At 46.8% G+C, this 15,722-nt stretch overlaps 1 protein-coding gene across 1 annotated transcript in view; it reads right to left on the bottom strand.

The window, feature by feature from the left end:
• Positions 1-15,722, bottom strand: part of LSAMP (limbic system associated membrane protein) — a 419,661-nt gene that overhangs the window by 79,328 nt on the left and 324,611 nt on the right. The window lies entirely within an intron of this gene.

The following is a 15,722-nucleotide window of genomic DNA, read 5'->3' as shown; positions in this document are numbered from 1 at the left end:
TGATATCGATCATTACCGCCAACTTGTATTGATCTCTCCCTCCATCCCTCTATTGTAGTATTTAGCTACCCGCAGTATCTATTTATCAATCTACCGTAAAGTGTCTGCAGTTTGTTGGCCTGCCTCCTTCTCCCCATCTGTATGTGAAATAATGAGAAGGTTGCCTTATTATGGGGGGAGGGGTGTGCTAGTGAACAAGCTGCCCTGAGTTCTCAGCTGGGGAAGTTCTCATCTTCTCCCCACACCAGCTGTGGCCTCATTTATCCGAGGATGCGGCTGCTTTTAGTGTATATTATTAAAAAGCATAAGAAACCAACCGGCCTGCAAAAGGCGAGGTAGAGAAACCATTAAGAACAGACGGGCTCTCTGCTAATGATTACCTGAGACTTGCCCGGGGCTGGCAGCTAGGAAGCAGGTTTATGATTGCATCCCATGGCTCACAGTGTCCTACATGGGGATTTTTCAAATATTTTCCTGCTTTTGGACATTCAGAGGAAAATAAAGCATTACGTCAATGGTTTAACTAGGACGGGGGTTCTCAAACTTCATTGCATCTCGACCCTCTTCTGACAACAAAAATTACAACATGACCCCAGAAGGGGGGACCAAAGCCTGAGCTTGCCCGTGCCCCGTCGCCCTGGGCGGGGGGGGAGAGGGGCAGGGGCAAAAGGCGGGCAAAGCCAAAGCCCGAGGGCTTCAGCCCCGCCGCCCAGGGCTGAAACCGAAGCCTGGGATTCGGCCTTGGGCGGTGTGGCTCGAGTTTCAGCCCCAAGCCCCAGCAAGTCTAACATCAGCCCTCACAACCTCATTAAAACAGGGTTGCAATCCAATTTGGGGTCCCAACATCCAGTTTGAGAATCGCTGAACTAGGACATTAAAAAAAAAAAAAAAAAAAAAAAAAGTGTTCAGTGCCAGTATTAAATCCCTCAGCACCTGCTACCTCCCATCTAGCCCTGCAGTCCCATTACTTCAGCTGATTGTTTAGTGCCAGCACAGTCTGCTAGATTCCTGTAGCCTTGTCCTATCTCCTGCATTTCTACCTTACTGCCTTCTCCGTCCTGCACACAGGCTTTGTCCCTGTTCCTGGATCCTTTCCAACAGCACATTCCTGTTCACACTATTTCCAACATTCTTCCCATCTATCAATGTGGTGCCCAGCAGTGTAGTAACTGAGCATCCACTTCAACCCTCACCCATGCCTTCGGGGCCATGGCAGCCTCATTTAACCCTGGATGCATATTAAGGTGCATCTTCCAAGAAGAAAAGCAGATGACGTCCTAAAACCCAGTGGCAGCTCAGCAGTTAACTTTAAGTTGACCAGACAAAATCTTAGATATTAGGCTAAATTTTTTTTTGTTTAGTTCCCACCCATTAAAATTTGGCTGAGAGATCATGACAAGCTTTATTTATTTTATTAAGTACACTACATTAACCTTACAAGTGTGCTAATGGGCAAAAAGTGCTGTCTCAACAACGTACTACAATAGGAAATTAACCATGTTCATCAGAGAGAGATTTTAATTATTGTTTTTTCTTAAAAGCACTATGTAATGCAACAATGCCCCTTTCCTCACAGGGCAGCAGATGAAGAGGAGGACATGTGCCTTCTTCCTCATGGTTGTTCCTAGAGAGGCAGAGCTGGTTTTCCTTCCTGAGAAGTGGGGCTTCTCTCTCCCTCAGATGTATGAGTGAATAGGCAGAAATTGTAACTGGCACAGAGAATTGAAGAGCAATATACCAGACACTGGGGTATCGGTCCAGTGGTAGATGGTCTGAGTCACGTGAGCCCGGGTGCTGCACACAGAGAATGCAGTGCAAACGAAAAGGAAGTGTGGTAGATGGAAATGTTGCTGAAACTGCACCCCGGGGATCCCCTCCCAGAGTATATTTAAAAACATGCCTGGAAAGTCATCCCAATCTCTCCTTCTGGTGGACAACAGGAGTACGCATAAGTCCTGTGTCAGCCTCTGTTCACAATGGTGAATATGATCATGATAGTAGGATGTGCTCTTATGTTTTCTGACCTCCGTGGCGGGCTGGTGGCTGCAGGTCTAGGTAGTGCCAGGCTCATCTGGTCATATGTCTGCACATATCATGGCTCTTGTGCTGCACAGGTGCTGGGCCACCTGCTGGTTCATGCACAGACTGTGTCTGGTCATTCTCTGCTTGACGGTGCTGTGGTTATGGGTCACATGGTTTGTGGTGGGTGGCTGATCTGAGTGATGAGCCCACAATGTCTCCACAGCAGTTAGCAGGCATTGCTGATGCACAGCCCCTATTCCTGTGACTTGCTTTCCATGTGAGGCTAGTTATTCCTTTCACATTGACGCGCTGTGTGTCACCATGCTAGTGACTATTCTGTGCTGCACTGGGCAACCAGCCGCTCAAGCATCAACTGGATGCTTGCTGAATGCGTGACCTCTCATCCCCATGACCTTCCTAGGAGCAGGAATAGGATAGCCAGGAAAGCTCGGGATATGGTATATGCAATGGACTGGACTGCAGTGGGCTCTACAGACATACAGAATCACAGGGTGATTCCCTTGTATGTGGCTATCACACACATTGTGATAAAATGCCATGGATGGTTTGCCTTGCCCTCCATCACAGGGTCTCCACGTACTTCTGCTATGAAGCACATCATTGCTAAGCACAGCCTACTCTCTCATTTTACTGCCATTGCCCTACCCACTTGAGCTCCACCTGTCAACCACCATCTCTGTTGCTTTACCTAGACTACAGCAGCACTTGCATTGGTTGCCAGCATCAACTGGTGCAGTGGTTGCCTCTCTGTGCTGTCTAGTTTAGGGAGGGTTGCATCCCTGCCCCCTCCTTGTTTTATGGGGATCTAATGAGGCAGTTATGCTGCACTCATCAATTTGTTGCACACTGGTTGGCTCCACTGCTATTGGCTACACACAAGCCAGTATGAGCTCAGCTATAGAAGGCAGTACAGTTGCACTTGACTGCATGCCACAATTTTGTCACTTTTTTTGTGTGGCATCGGTACTGTACTATCTGTGATGATGGGTCTCACAGACTTTTACAGCTTGCTAATGTATTGCTGTCAGATGAAGTTTAGGAGATAAGGACAATGAGCAGGGGCCAATCCAGTTTTACCTGGCATCTTCTGGGAAGCCTTTAAGACTCTTTATTCTGTTGGTAAATTCTTAAGTGGGGAGATTTAGCCCATTATCCAATGTCTTTTGGAAGTCTGTCCCTGATAAAACCGTATCATCCAAGCAGGGCAGAGGTTAGGGAGCTTATCCCAGGCCACTGTGAAGATGGTGTCAAAGGAGGATAAGCAAAGGAAATCAAATGCTCAGAGATTTATCCAGACACAGAGAAATGGATGATGTTATCCAATATGACAATATATTTTCTTTCACTAGCACAAATCAGATTCCATCAGTCAAACAATGCTCTTTCAGAACATGATAGCCTTTTTGAACAGAGTGTGTGTGCAGTGCTGCAGAAGTTTTGTGGTTTTATTTTCTCTGTTGTTGCCATAGAATCATAGAATATCAGGGTTGGAAGGGACCTCAGGAGGTCATCTAGTCCAACCCCCTGCTCAAAGCAGGACCAATTTCCAACTAAATCATCCCAGCCAGGGCTTTGTCAAGCCGGGCCTTAAAAACCTGCAAGGAAGGAGATTCCACCACCTCCCTAGGTAAAGCATTCCAGTACTTCACCACCCTCCTAGTGAAATAGTGTTTCCTAATATCCAACCTAGACCTCCCCCACTGCAACTTGAGACCATTGCTCCTTGTTCTGTCATCTGCCACCACTGAGAACAGCCGAGCTCCATCCTCTTTGGAACCCCCCCTCAGGTAGTTGAAAGCAGCTATCAAATCCCCCCTCATTCTTCTCTTCTGGAGACTAAACAATCCCAGTTCCCTCAGCCTCTCCTCAAAAGTCATGTGCTCCAGACCCCTAATCATTTTTGTTGCCCTCCGCTGGACTCTTTCCAATATTTCCACATCCTTCTTGTAGTGTGGGGCCCAAAACTGGACACAGTACTCCAGATGAGGCCTCCCCAATGTCACATAAAGGGGAACGATCACGTCCCTCGATCTGCTGGCAATGCCCCTACCTATACAGCCCAAAATGCCATTAGCCTTCTTGGCAACAAGAGCACACTGTTGACTCATATCCAGCTTCTCGTCCACTGTGACCCCTAGGTCCTTTTCTGCAGAACTGCTACCTAGCCATTCGGTCCCTAGTCTGTAGCAGTGCATAGGATTCTTCCGTCCTAAGTGCAGGACTCTGCACTTGTCCTTGTTGAACCTCATCAGGTTTCTTTTGGCCCAATCCTCTAATTTGTCTAGGTCCCTCTGTATCTGATTCCTACCCTCCAGCGTATCTACCACGCCTCCCAGTTTAGTGTCATCTGCAAACTTGCTGAGAGTGCAGTCCACACCATCCTCCAGATCATTAATAAAGATATTAAACAAAACCGCTCTTAGACCAGCTTCCTGTTGGGAGAGACAGAGACAGCAGTTATCGTGAGCAATGCCACAGACTGCTCTCCTCCAGTACTTTGCGCTAGCAGATGGTGGAACTGGAGTAGGGGAGATCTATGATGCACTGTTCCCTACAGCACCTCCTGCTGGGTAAGGCTGGGGCTGGAGTAGTCCTGAGCTTTCTCACAACCAGAATCCGGTCATTTCTTACAGTGCCTGCTACTGGACAAGACTGGGATCGCAGTCCATGTGAGCTCCACTTTGTTACGCACTGTGGTAAGCAGGGCCACACACCTCCAAAAGCTCTGCCTCTGTCAAGGAGGTGAACAGAGTGGCTGCTCTATGCTAGCCAGGCACAGGCTGCCTTAGACCTCAGCTTAGTCCTCAGCATTCTTCAAAGAAACAGGACAATAAACTGTCAGCTCTTTCTTCAGAGAAGTAGGGAGCAGAGGCTGTTTGTAAACAGGAATCACTCAAATGCGTCTCTCTTGTAATCTGAAAATGTCACAGTCCACTCCTCTGCTGACTATTTATTCTGCTTTCTTCACAGGCCTGAACTTTCACTTCGCCCTGGGGCAGCGGTAAAGGAGCTGGTGACCTATCAGCCACCTTGCTGTTCAATAGCGACAATGTAGTGTAGAGGTGAGGAAAAGAGGGCCATTTCCATTGGGGCTGCCTGTGAAGAATACCAGCCGAAGCTCTAGGAGCTCTTGTGCCTCTGTCTAAACAGTATCTGATAAGCTCCCAATGGGTCCCCTCCCCTCCTTGTACTGGCCTTGGTGAGTTCCTGGATGGAACATAAACAGTCATTTCCTCCCTCCCTAGCCACATCTGCTGCTCAGCGCGCTCCGTTATGTGTTCTGAGCACACTAAGCAGACGATGGGCTTGGAGATGCTGTTTCATCAACGGATTTGTGACTAACAGATGGGCTCCTATGAGGGGGGATTTTGGCACGGCACCTGCATGCCTGGGACCGAGATTAAAAATAGTGACAATACATGAGTTTATTCACACGGACAGCCATCATGAGAGAAAGCTTCCTGCACCAAAGAGAAGTGCTGAGGGCAAAGGTAACACTTTTTTTTTTTTGCCGGATATGGCTCCTTCATACCCAGAGGAACTTGCCAGCATTTCAGCCATCATGGAGGCGGGAGAGATGGTGGTGGTGGAGCTGCTAGCATTTCCCCTTCTGCACAAGCTAGTGAAGGTCACCCACGGACATCTGCCTTTCATGTAATTGGGCACAAACCACAGCCATGTGTCTCTGTATCTGCTCAGGACGTTTGGTGTTAAATATTAATGGTTGCAGTGAGTGTGCATGACCCTGATATTGGCACTATCATGTCATCATGGGCAGAGTTCAATAGAGGGAAAAGGGCAGGATAGTCCCCTTTAAGATGCAAAGCTACTTAATAGTAGTTATGGAGAGCAGGAGACTGAAACCGGGATGTGGGAGAGAGGCACACACACAATGGAGTGGACCCTCAAACTGACAGCTAAATGTGAGGGAACAGATTCCTCTCACCCATGCACCCTCACGGAAGGTATTGGACAGGTGTATGCGAAAGGACAATTTGACCCAAAGTCTGGTAACTGAGCAGAGAGGTGCACCAAGAGAAAGGGAGCAAGAGAAAGAGACAGCACTAATGTGTGTGTGTGGGGGGGGGGGGGGGGAGAGAGAGAGAGAGAGAGAGAGAGAGAGAGAGCAACACGCAGAAGCAAAATGTGGAGTCAGGAGGCTGAGCAGTGTGGCTGACTTGTTCCTCCGCAGCCTGCATTGCCTTCCTGTTCATTTCTGGGTGCAGTTCAAAGGGTCAGCTTTGACCTTTGCATTTTTTATTAGTATGGATCCTTGGTAGCTTAGGGACTGCCTCTCCCCTTGTACTCTTACTCCATGGATGAGATCAACCAGCAGCAGCCACTAGATCTGCAGGCGAGGGCAGGCTCCTCACTTGGCCTGATAGACCACCACCTGGTTGACTTTTAGGGCACACTGGAAAGCTTATTCGCTCAGGCTATTGCTCAGTGGGAGGGCTCACTTCTTCCTTTGGAGTTTATTTCAGTCTGGGTTGATGATGGTAAGTGGGTTTATATCTTTAATGTATCTGCTGATTCTAGCTTTTTCTAAGGTCTCTGCCACGGTGGAGGTAACTCAACATCCCCGTGTGTTGCCCTAGAGATCTGGAGCTATATGCAGTTATGGTGTTCTATGGAAACTGATTAGAATAAACAAGACTGTCTGAAGCCCACCTCCCCAATTCCACCCTGCTCCTTCATCGCTGGCTCTGGCTTGGAACATCTTGGCTAACAGCCCGAAAGGTGGGGTGGGAGCTACTAGGAAAAAGTGTGGGGAAAACTCCATCAAGATCTACTCGTTCAACTATTCAATTCAAAGAGGGAGGCCAGGAAGCTTCCTAAAGGAGACCTGCATAACAACCCCAGAATGACTGTGAACAAGGGAAAGGAGCGTGACAGGAGCTGGAGCGTGATCTTGGAACAGCACAAGAGAAGGGGGAAAGCATTTGATGAATAAAATATTAAATCATCCATTTTTTATGTGGAAGCATGGAATGCTGTGGATTGCTGTTTCCTGTTGGTTTAACATGCTAACTGGCCTGGTTCCCCTGTGAGATTCTCCCCCACCCCCTGCTCGCAATAATTATGTCAGGCACTTGACTGCATGCAGGAGCAATTAGGCTGGGTGAGGGAGAGAAGGGAGGAAGAAGAGGACGGGAGGTGGAGGATGGAGAAAACCAGGCAGAAGACCCTCCCCAGCTACAACACTTACATGCAGGGCTGTCCAGAGGCTCCACGGCAAGGAACTAGGGACTGGGGGTGGGGTGCAGGTGGGAAACACTGGCCTCTGGCTTCTGCGTGATAAAGAGAACTCCCAGACAGACAGAGAGAGAGACAGACAGACAGCTGGAAATGAACCACAAAAGAGCTGCAATTGATGCCTCCATAGTCTATGGGGAGAGGAGTTGCCAGTTGAAGTGTTTAATGGTTGGGCTGCTGCTGGTCCTTGTTAGGAACAGTCTGCTCTGTTGTCATCTATCTATCCATCTCCTTAGCTCCCTTCGCTACAGCCTCTGGGAAATGATTTCAAGCATCCTGCTTTATTGCTAGTTGATTGGACACTTATCTAGCTGTTCCTCTTCGTTTTAGACACATACTGTAACTCTACACTGGCTTTTATATGGTCTTCTATCTTAGACATTTCAATAGTGCCCATTACTGTAAGACGTGCGCATTGAGAGACAGCCCGTTTCACTATTACATTCCCTCCGTACCCCCAATGGGACAGACAAATCCCTAAATCTGGAGAGAGACACTTATCTGCACAGTGCAGAATTGCTTCCTTCAAAATATTTAGGAGTGTTTTATCTTTCTCAAAGGGATGGATTGACTATGGCCAGATGGTACGGGGTTGTGCTGTGCAACCTGTTCGTTTGCACCTCCCTGCTGACCTAGAGAGCCGCATGCTATGTCCCTGCACCTGAATGCCATTGTCTGCTAATGCACCTCAGTTCTCTGGTCACCCTCCGGATTGGAAATTGCCAATCACACAGCATAATTTGGTGACACGGGGCCAGAGTTTCAGAAGAGCTTGGCTCCCATTTAGGCAGTTAAATAAGGGCCATATTTTCAGTACTGCTCAGCACACAACAGTTTCTCTTGTGACACTCACAGCTAGATTTTTCAGGATAGCTCAACACATCGTGTGCTGAAAATCTGGCTACTTATTCTGTGCTGTGATGGGGCATCTGCCCCACACAGGGTTGAAAGGGGTTAAGGTGGCCAGGCAGGCCAATTAACTCCACTGGGTGCACCTGGAGGAGGAGCCAGGGAGCAAGCCACTAAATAGAAGTAGGTTTAGCTGGACAGGAACAGGCAGGGCCAGTATAAAGCCCAGGAGCAGTGAGCAGCAAGAGGGTTGCAGCTATTCTCTGAGTGGAGGCTGGCAAACCCAGAGGGGGGAAGCCAGATGAGTAGGAAGAAGCTCAGGGAAATGGCAGCAAGGGGTCAGACTGTGCAGAGACCTTGGCTGCTTGTTATAGGGTCCCTGGGCTGGAGCCCAGGGTAGAGGCTGGGCCTGGATTCACCTACCAGCCAGGGGGAGTGGCAAGGGTGTTGGAGGCATCAGCCAGCTAGCAGGTCTGGAAAGACTGTGAATTCCCCATAAGGGGAGGACATTAGTGAGCTGGACGGAGGGCCCTGCCACAGAGAAGAAGCTGCAAACCCGGGAGTGAGTGGGGCAGCAGAGCAAGACAGCACAGGGGAAGACACCACCGGAGGAAGAGCGCAAGCCTGGCAGAGGCAATACTAGGGGTGAGTGAAGCCCATGACTGGTGCCTCGATGGTAACTGAGCCCTTTTGAAGATTCTGACCCTAGTGATCGAATGTCCACTAGAAATTAGGTTGAGAACAACAAGCTTCTTTCACCTGTCCTAAGACATTGGATTTGAAACTAAGTCTCCAGACGAAACTGACTTGGTAGCAGTAGCCTGCAGCACCAATGAAGGCCTAACCCCTGTCCCCCCCAAACAAATACACAAAACCTTTCCCAAGTCAACTACTCATTTACTGTTCTTTTGAAAATGTATCTCAGTGCCTGTGCCAAAAGCAGCAGTCAACATAAGACCTAGATGATAACAAATGTAATGTTAATGACATGGTTACTGTTAATAACTTTTAAATAAGCTCTTTATAGGCAATTGATGCAGTAAAGCAAAACTCTATTTGCAACCATTCAGCTCCCAAACAATTGCACAACAGGCAAGATGCTCTTGAGGAAAGGTTCCAGAGGCCTGGGCCAGATTCCTAGTACTGATTGTGACGTTGTGCAGTCTATATGGTTTTATAAAAACATGATAATAAGTGAATATAATGTAACTGGAATACGCTTCATGCAAAAGGTCTCTTGTAAGGTATCATTACAAAGCTTATAATCTACTGAGTGTGATCATCCTATTGTATAAATGTACCACTCTTGTATGTAAAACTAGAAATATGAAATATAACTCTGAGGGCCTATTGTAATTATGCAAAGTGTGGGCCATTAATGGTGGTTTGGAATCTTGATAACTCCCATTAACCAGAACCATTGTCTGCAGATGGCTCTGTTTACCTATGAGTCTTCCTGTACGTGTGTGCTGGCAAGCGGGTAATAAAGTCTTGCAGTGACATGTGATCATGTCACCTGAACTGGAATCCATCTTTAACCCGGTGCTTTTCCAGTGAGGGGGGGTGGAAACCCAGAGGGACAAAGGGTTCCCGCCTTATGCAAAAGATATATAAAGGGGTGGAACAAACAAAGAGGAGAGAGGAGAGCCATTATGAAGAATCCCCTAGCTACCTCCTAAGCTGGAACAAGAGCTGTACCAGGGGAAAGAATTGTGCCCAGGCCTGGAAGGTGTCCAGTCTGAGAAAAAACTTACTGAAGCATCTCTGAGGGTGAGATTATCTGTATTCAGTATGATTAGACATAGATTTGCGCATTTTATTTTATTTTGCTTGGTAACTTACTTTGTTCTGTCTGTTACTACTTGGAATCACTTAAATCCTACTTTCTGTATTTAATAAAATCACTTTTTCCTTATTAATTTAACTCAGAGTATGTATTAATACCTGGGGGAGCAAACAACTGTGCATCTCTCTCTATCAGTGTTATAGAGGGCGAACAATTTATGAGTTTACCCTGTATAAGCTTTATACAGGGTAAAACGGATTTATTTGGATTTAGACCCCACTGGAAGTTGGTCATCTGAGTGCTAAAGACAAGCACACTTCTGTGAGTTGTTTTCAGGTAAACCTGCACCCTGGGTCTGTGTTGGAGCAGACAGGTGTGTCTGGCTCGGCAAGACAGGGTGCTGGAGTCCTGAGCTGGCAGGGAAAGCAGGAGCAGGGGTAGTCTTGGCCCATCAGGTGGCAGCTCCCAAGAGGATTTCTGTGATCCAACCCGTCACAGTTGCACAACGTCACACTGATCCTCACCTGAAGCTCTTCTGCATGCTTTCATTACCACAATGCTACCTTGGTAGCTACTGTCCAGCTCTGCACCACTGAAAAGCAGCACCTAGATACTAGCCAATATGGGAGAGATATAATAAATAGAGACAAATAGGGATACACATTTTAACTCCACTGAGTACATCCCAGCTTTAATTTAGTCTTATGCTTGGTGTCCAGAAATCAGGGTGATGGGTGCATTAGCAAAACCGATTGGATAGAATGGACAAGAATGGATTGAGTGATAAGGATGGATAGATAGAGCACACTGGAATTTAGGGAGATTAGACAGACAAAGATTGAGTAATGGATAGTTCACCTACTGAATTATTCCTTAAGAGACTGTTAAGAAACAGAGTTATTAGTCTCAAATCCCACCTGCTGAAGAACAGGGGAAACAAACCAAGAGCAACAGAAAGCCCAGCAATAGAGAGCTTCAGGGACTCAAAACTTAGTGCAAAAGAGGGAGCATGACTCTCCCAAGAGGAAGGGAAAATCTGGGACCACTCTCAGGTTCTTTAATCACTTTGCTGAGAATGGATGTAGATCATGCAAGTGCAAATTGACTGTCTACTGAGATCTCAGAAGAAACATTGCCCAGAAGTAGCTAACACCTGCAGCAGGACATGGAGTTGTTTTCATGCTCTGATAACACGCATATTCCAGTTTCATATATCACAAAACCAGTTAGTAATAAGCCAATGCCAAAGCAATGGCCCTAATAAGTCTATGGGTTCTACTGTCCTATCTCAGGAGGCGAGACCAACACTTCCGAATGGCAATTTAAAACTGAATCTTCCGGAGGATGCACAAGGACTAATGAGGGATTGAGTCCACAAAGACTGAAAGATTCTACCCAATGTGGATACATAAACTTCTCACCACAATGTATTTCTAGCTAGCCTAGTTAACGCACATTCTCTGTCACGAGGGGGAATAAGACCCTGAATGTGAACGTGTTCACTAACTCAGAGCAGTCTGCCTCTACCCAGAGAGAACAAGAAGGTTTGGAACAGTGGTCAATGTTTTATTAGGGACACTGTATGGGCCAGATTTTGATCTCATAGAAGTGTAAATCCAAAGTAATTCCATTGAAGTTACTCTGGATTTACTGCAGTGTGAGAACAGAATCTGGCCCCCCATCCCTAATCGCCTATGTTATAAATCTCAGAGCCATTCAATAAATGAATGCATTATGTATCGGTGCCTATATCACCTGTGCTCTGCCCACTAATCTACCCCTGGGTTTTATCTTAACATCACAAAACCTGAGCAGCTTCAAACATCCACCTTTAAAAAAAATAATCAGCATGCCAGAGACTTATTTCCTCTTTCCTCCACAAAAACCTGGATTTTACCCGCATGTCCTCCTGGCTCAAGGCCAGGCTAGGCAAGTCTTTATATTTATGTGTGTCAGCTCTAAAGTCTGACACCTCATGACCCTGCAGGGCTAAAAATGGAAACTTTATACCTAGGGTGACCAGACAGCAAATGTGAAAAATCGGGACGGGGTGGGGGGTAATAGGTGCCTATATAAGAAAAAGCCCCAAATATCGGGACTGTCCCTATAAAATCAGGACATCTGGTCACCCTATTTATACCATTGGGAAGGGGAGATCTGCTGCATTCATTTCTAGCCCCAGAGGAGCCCAAGATACTGGACTTTTAACGCGGTCAAGGTTTTATATCTAGAAAGGCTATTCCAGGTCAGTTTTGGAGGATTCCCTCTCAGCCCTGTAAAATCAGACCCATGGTAATGAAGGCACCTGGTCTTATAGTTGGAGGTATGCAAAAATAGGACCAGTCCATTTATTTAAAATGCTTTAACACCAGTTTATAACACCAGACAAGATCATGTGTTTTATGGGAACACATGGTGGTGGTGTGTAGCCTATAGGTTTTACTGGCATGAGATTGGGTTGCCTTACTCATGAATGGCAAACCCACAAGTGGGTTATCATATGGAGCTCATCCCAAATAAATGAAACTGATACAACCATTACACCATCCTGTCATGCACGTCATATATCTGGGGTAACTTGATCCTCCACAGGGATGAGCAGGGTGGGGAAGAATCCTCCCTCCAAGGCACAGATTGGCAGCAGAGATACTTTGTAGCAGCAGCTTCAGCCTAAGGGCTAGAATAGCCTCGGCAACATTTGTGCGCACACAGATGGAGGTGAGTGGGCAGGAAGGAACAGAGGATCCACAGTCCTTGTCTCTCTAGCCATGTCCCCAAATAGCAGCTTGGTGGGATCACAGTAGAAGCTCCCAAGGAACTGTGCTCCATGTTGCGGAGTGGGTATGGATCCTGTCCTGCTCTTGATATCTGGGCTTCAAAGAGAACACTAAATTTAAGTTTAAATTCATACCCAAGTCTTGCAACTTGGACCCACTCTTATGGACCCGCACAACTATTATGCAGTGCCCTGTGACCCCCATCCAGCTCTTCAAGGGTAGATAGAACTAATCCAGGGCCCAACCCAGCAATCTTTATTCATGCAAAGACTCCCCTGAAGTGAGCTGGAGTTTGTGAGAGTGTTTGGCCAGAACAGGATCTCTGACTAAGAAGGGACAGAAAAAGATCTGTCCCATAAGCATACATCTTGATTTTTTCTTGTATTTTTTAAGACATCTGCTATTTCTTGCAAAACCTTAACATACACCCAACATGCTCTGCAAATGAAACCATCAGCAATAATCTGGGCAGCTCTGAAATGACAGACTGAGAATGTGATGTGAAAAGGAGAAAGCAAATGAAGGAAAGAAACTGTAAGGTGAAAAATCAGCCCAGCAAACAGAATTTAGTCTGTTTTCCTCATTCCCTTGTTCAACTTCTGCTGTCCAGCTCTGAGTGCATCATTTTTATCTCCTTCTCTCTCTCATATAAAAGCCCGGCTCCCCCAGTGAGAGTGCAGATGATGATTTGGCATTGTCCAGGACCATTATGCTGTCAGTTCTCAAAGGAAAAAAGGGCTTGTAAAAATCCTGTAGCCAGACAAAGGCAGAGCATGCAATGCAGGACAGTTTGTACTGCAGCCTGCTAATAACTGTTCTGAACAATGGCTTATATGGAAAGATCCACAGCAGAACATGAAATTCCTCTTCCAGCTTCACCCCTACTTACAGTGCCTGTTCCAAGTTAAGCTGTACACACTTTACATATTCAATTCCTGTTCCAAACACTTCTATACAGAAGTACGTGCGTACCACTCATACACATGGGTCATTGCTGTACCAGCCCCGCCTCTCCTTCATTATTACACAAGCAATTGCTGTTCCAACACACACATTCCTATTCCAACAATTTACATACATACATACATACACACACACACACACCCCTCCACCATTCACACCAATTCGTATCTCACTCAACCCACATCGAGCCTTGGAACAGCCCAGCCTAGCACATCACATGGCTGTTATTGTTGCTTCTGGAAAAGAGGTTGACACTTTTGAAAAGAAAAGGAAAAACCACTCAGGAAGGCTACTTGTTCTGTGCATCTAAGATATGAACATTAGCTCTCTCTTAAAGGGAGCAAAAGTCAACACATTTGGGATCACAAAAAAACGAAAGGGAGAGTGTGCTTCTACACAAAGAGGAGCTAGTGCATAACCGACTATCAGTGTGCCCGTTCTATGTCCCCGTGTGACAGATCCACGTAAGCAGTGAATCGGTTACAGTTCCAGCTACAGAGCCGAACTCTTTAATTCAAGCTGAAAAGACTCGTGCTTTCAGCTCTAGAGATCCGTTTCAATCCCTGATGTCAGCCGTCATACCTGCAACTGCATCTAATGTTGGAACATGACCTGTTAGCCTTTAAGGCGGCAAAGGGCAGGACAACTGACAGCTACTTTACAGCTGCACAGCCAGCGTAACCAGCCCCCAAGTGGAGCAGGGCTGGTGTAATGGCTCTAACTCCCTTCCCTCATGGGCACATGTGGCTGCAGCACTTTGTGCTTGAGCGACACTGGGCTGTTGGCGTGGTCCACGGGTGGCTGTGGGCAAATGCTATACATCAGAGCATCCAGGGCTGATTTAACTTACAATGGGAGCTGAGTCAGTTCCAGTCCAGAACCCCAAAAGGTACAAATATGGCATATAGATGCCTTTCCCCCTATCCCAGGCTGCACCTGCACATCCTGTGCTCTGCTCCCTCAGAGGCACAGTGCAGAATCTGGCCAGGCTGGGGAGAGAAGTGCAGCAGAAAACCCAGCTAATGAGAGTACAAGATCAGAGGTGGGGGACTGCTGTATCCTGCATGCCCTTCTGATAGCTGCTTTTCCTGCTACAGCGCTTGCCCCCGCCTCCAGTGCATAAGCACATTCATGTGATGCACCCACGGAACCCCAGATCAGTGCAAGGTTCACTATACCACTTCTTACCCAAACACACCCACTGTGTCATTTCATATCATCACTGAGTATGAGCCATTGTATTTAGATTTTCATTATTTTCCTCTCCTCTTTCTCATGCTTCTTCCTGCCCCAGGATATCATGAGCAGAATGCAAATCCAATAACATTTGAGTCAAACTTTCCAGCCTGCAACATTGAATGGGTCTGAAATTACATGTAACGAGTTTGCCCATCCTCAGCAAAATCTCCCTGCACCTCTTTAGAGAGCTAGGGTGGACTTTAGTGCTTTGCATGGCATCTAAGATATCCCTTCTGCACTATTGTTAATGGGAGCAGCTGCCTTCAAGGCACCGCTTCCCCTAAGTATGTACATTACAGCTGTTGGAATTAGGGTGCAGACCAGTCTGTTAACCTGCTAAATCGATCTCTCTCACTGCTAATGGACGTCATTCAGATGTTGTCAGCTGCAAATACCCCACTGCCCACTCAGGCGTTCCTGGTCATACTCAGCAGTGCTAGAAATGGCCACTTGATGGAGTCTGAAATGCATTTTCCCCCCCAGCCATAGTTTGGACCATGGTCTATGACAAGATGTGATAGTTAGGACCACAGCTATATCTGATATGCTAAATATGCTCTATGATATGATACAGCAATTGTATAGACCACTACATCCATGCCATTGATAGGCAGATGATCTCAGCAGACTATATGTAGATTTCCCCATCGCATCACTGTATATTTGCTGTGTTGCCACCCCTCCAGTCAAAATGCCATGACCTGGGATCCTAGATTCCCCCTATAGCTGTCTGTCTGCACACTCCAGGGAAAGAAGTGACAGCAGACTGAGCCAGAGGGTTGAAACTAGCTAGAAGAACATTGCAGTGG

Source organism: Emys orbicularis, chromosome 1, assembly GCF_028017835.1.
Source record: "Emys orbicularis isolate rEmyOrb1 chromosome 1, rEmyOrb1.hap1, whole genome shotgun sequence".
In the NCBI taxonomy this organism is placed as follows: Eukaryota; Metazoa; Chordata; order Testudines; family Emydidae; genus Emys; species Emys orbicularis.
The sequence above is the reverse complement of the archived record's forward strand: the minus strand, read 5'-3'. Positions and strand labels throughout refer to the sequence as shown.